The sequence below is a fragment of the Monodelphis domestica genome, chromosome 1 (assembly GCF_027887165.1).
Source record: "Monodelphis domestica isolate mMonDom1 chromosome 1, mMonDom1.pri, whole genome shotgun sequence".
Taxonomy (NCBI): Eukaryota; Metazoa; Chordata; class Mammalia; order Didelphimorphia; family Didelphidae; genus Monodelphis; species Monodelphis domestica.
Window position 1 is genome coordinate 37,397,305 of NC_077227.1, and position 4,094 is coordinate 37,401,398.

The window sequence follows — 4,094 nt, forward strand, 5'->3', positions numbered from 1 at the left end:
CTTAGAATCTAGTAAGCCTAATCCCTTCAGTTTATAGATGAGGAAACTGAGTAATAAAAATAATGAAGGAATAAAAAGACGATAACTACAACAAGAATAGGTAACACTTTTATAGCTTTAAGATTTGCAACGCTCTTTACAAATGTTCTCATTATATCCTCTCAACAACCCTCAATGGTAATTGCTACTAACATCCCCATTTTACAAATCAGAAAAAGGTTAAGTGACTTGGCCAAGCATCACAGAGCTAGTCAATGGCTGAGGCAAGATTTGAACCCAGGCCTTCCTGACTCCAAGTCTAGTACTCTTTCCACTCTTCCATGTTTTTCCTCAGACTTTTTTTTCTTCGTTCCAAGGGGAAAGAACCAGGAACAATGTATGGAAGTCAAGACAACCAAATTTAAGGTGGAATAAAAACGAAAATTCCCAACACAGTCTCAGGCAGTAATGGCTTCGTTTTCACTGGTTTTCAAGCAAGGGCTGGATGGCCACTCATGCTCAGGAGATTTCTGATTAGATGTGGTTGACTTAGAAGGTTTCTAAGGTCTTTCCTAGTTCTGAGATTCTCTATCAGAGTACCCCAGAGATCTGTGGTTTTCTGCATTTTTATCAGTGACTTGGAAAAAGGCATAGAAGGCACACTTATCAAATCATGTCTCGGAGGAGAGGTTACCCCATTCCTTCTGGGGCCCCAATTTGAGGCATTCTGGTCCCCCTCTGAACAAGAGAATGGGCTTCCCTATCTGGGGTTCTTGAGCTGCCCTGGGCTTCTTTTCACTATCAGGGAGACTACTGTATTTTTTAGAGTCTTCAGCAAGAAGAGAGGTTAGATTTGTTCTTCTGAATCCCAGAAGGCAAAACTAGGATGAAGGGCAGGCTCAGACAAGATCTGAGTTTAATATATGGATGCCTCAGAGGGAGGAGCATGGCTCATTGTCACTGGAAACCTTTGAATGGAGATTGATCACCCTTTGTCAGGCATAGTCATTCCCCTTTGGATATGTGTTGGACTGGAAGATCCAAGGCATTTCCAATGCTGATGCTGTGTGATCCCTTTGAGTCAGGAGAGGCACGTTTGAATCTCAGCTCCATCCTTTGCTACCTGTGTGACCCTGGGTGAGTCACAGTCCCATCTGGCTCTCAGGCAAGTGAGCTGGGCTTGTGCACAATTTGTAGGAATCTTTGACACCAGAGATTCCAGTTTGGTTATTCCTTAAGAAGTAATCATTTAGGGGGCAGCTGGGTAGCTCAGTGGATTGAGAGCCAGGCCCAGAGATAGGAGGTCTGGGTTCAAATCTGGCCTCAGACACTTCCCAGCTGTGTGACCCTGGGCAAGTCACTTGACCCCCATTGCCTAGCTCTTACCACTCTTCTGCCTTGGAGCCAATACACAGTATTGATTCCAAGAGAAGGTAAGGGTTTTAATGAAAGAAAGAAAGAAAGAAAGAAAGAAAGAAAGAAAGAAAGAAAGAAAGAAAGAAAGAAAGAAAGAAAGAAAGAAAGAAAGAAAGAGAGAGAGAGAGAGAAAGAAAGAAAGAAAGAAAGAAAGAAAGAAAGAAAGAAAGAAAGAAAGAAAGAAAGAAAGAAAGAAAGAAAGAAAGAAAGAAAGAAAGAAAGAAAGAAAGAAAGAAAGAAAGAGAGAAAGAGAGAAAGAGAGAAAGAGAGAGAGAGAGAGAGAGAGAGAGAGAGAGAGAGAGGGAGAGAGGGAGAGAGGGAGGGAGGGAGGGAGGGAGGGAGGGAGGGAGGGAGGAAGGAAGGAAGAACCATTTAGTGATAGACTTTTCGACTAAGAGCAAAATAATGATTCAGAGCAATTCTGAGGGACTTGGGGAAAAAGAATGCTACCCACCTCCAAAGAAAGAAGGAGGAGGAATGCAGAAAACACAGGATTTATCACTTGTGTATTTGGGTATAGGATTTGGGGTTTTGGTTTTATAAGGTCACTTACAAAAATGAATAATATGGAAATGTGTTTTGCATGATAGTATAATGGAGAAAAAATTTTAAATCATTTAAAAATTCAACAAGGGAGCAGCTAGGTGACTCAGTGGATCCAGAGCCAGGCCCAAAGACAGGAAGTCTGGGTTCAAATGTGGCCTCAGTTACTTCCTAGCTATGTGACCCTGGGCAAGTCACTTAACCCCCATCACCTAGTCCTTGGAACTGATATACAGTATTGATTCTAAGACAGAAGGTAAGAATTTAGTGTGTAAGGGTATGTGTGTGGGGAGTACAAAAACTAGCATTTATATAGCACTTTAAAGTATGCAAAGTGCCTCATGTTCTTATCTCATTTAATTTTCACAATAACCCTGTGAGAAAGGTGCTATTATTATCCCCATTTTATAGGCTGAGAAACTGAGGCTGAGAGAGGCTAAGTGACTTGTCCAGGGTTAGATAGCTAGTGAACATGCCTGAGGAAGGATTTGAACACAGGTCTGCCTCTCCCAGGGCAGGAGCTATCTTTTGCCTTTATTATTTCCAGCGCTTTGGACAGTGCCTGGCACACAGTAGGCACTTAAATGTTAACTGTCTGTCCGAGTATCCCCTAAGCCACCCAGCTGTTTACAGGCAGTCCCCGCCGGATCCTTCCACCCCTGCAGCTGCCTAATTGGCGTTCTGCATCTATTCTTCTTTATAGGGTTCTCCATAGGCATCAGTTAACAACCTGCTAGGTCCAAGGGAGAGGCGGGAAATTGCCCATTTAGGACTAATTAAGCCCAAACATAAATTCCACTGTTGTCATGAATGGCTTCACTACTCATTCCTAACTGCTGACAACTGGCCTGTGTGGAGCCGGAGGTAGCAAGGAGAGCAGGTTTATGAGCCGGAGGATGGGGGAGCGCTGGTGTCGGGCTTCAGGCTCCCCCCTCCCCCAAGACGCGCATCTCCGCAGAGCCACTTCCTCCTCTGCCTGAGGGGCTGCTCTTCTCTCCAGGCTCTCCGGGAGCCACCAGGAGCTGCATCAGCCCTCCTAAACCCCTTCTCCCGGCACCTTGAAGCTGAATGGCCATTGTCCTCTGCCCGCAGCTCCCGGGGCTCAGGCTAAGCCACCCCTTTGCCAGTTGCTAAGGGAAACAGAAACTGGTTTTATTAAAATAAAATGGAACAAACTGGCTTTGCAGTCCTGCTCTAGCAGGTGGGGGCGGGGGGTGGGGAAGGATGGGGCTGTTCCAACACCCAGAGGAAACAGTTCTCCTTCAAGGACCACAGCAGGCAGGCAGACCGCCAGGCAGGCGAGTAACAGCCATCTCTGGTTCAAGGATGTCTCAGAGGCCTGAGGAATGCCATGCTAAAAATCCACCGACCATTTGATCAACAAGCTTGTATTGAGTGCCTACTATGTGCCAAGTGCATTCATTGGTAAAACAATCTCTATTCTCAAGGATTATATCTTTTAGGGGGGCAAACTACACACACACACACACACACACACACACACACACACACACAGAAAGAGAGAGAGAGAGAGAGAGAGAGAGAGAGAGAGAGAGAGAGAGAGAGAGAGAGAGAGAGAGAGAGAGAGAGAGAGAGAGAGAGATTAAATATAAGCAAATTTAGAGGAAAGGAAGGAGAGGCACTAGCAGCTAGGGAAAGCTGGAAAGATCTTTGACCTGATTTTGAAGGAAACTAAGGAGTCTTAAGAGCTAGAGATGAAGGAGCACATTTCCAACATGCCATATAGTCAGTGCACAGACACTGAAAGCTCTCTCTAAGGCATAGAGTAATTACACAAGTTTTTTAATTTTCCCAATTTTCCTTAAAAAAAAATACTCATTGTGGTAGCAAAGAATTGGGAATTGAAGAATTGTCCATCCATTGTGGAATGGCTAAAAATGTTGTATCATGATTATAATGGAATACTATTGGGCAATAAGAAATGATGAGCAGGATGGTTTTGAGAAAACCTGGAAAGATTTATATGAACAAATGCAGAGTGAAGTGAGCAGGACCAGGTGAATGTTGTGAATGTTGTACAAAGTAACAAAGACTTATCATAAAAAATGCCATCAGCCTTCAGAGAAAGAACTGATGAAAGTCTGAATAAAGACCAAACAGAACATACTTCCATATTACTGAGCTAAAAAAAATTA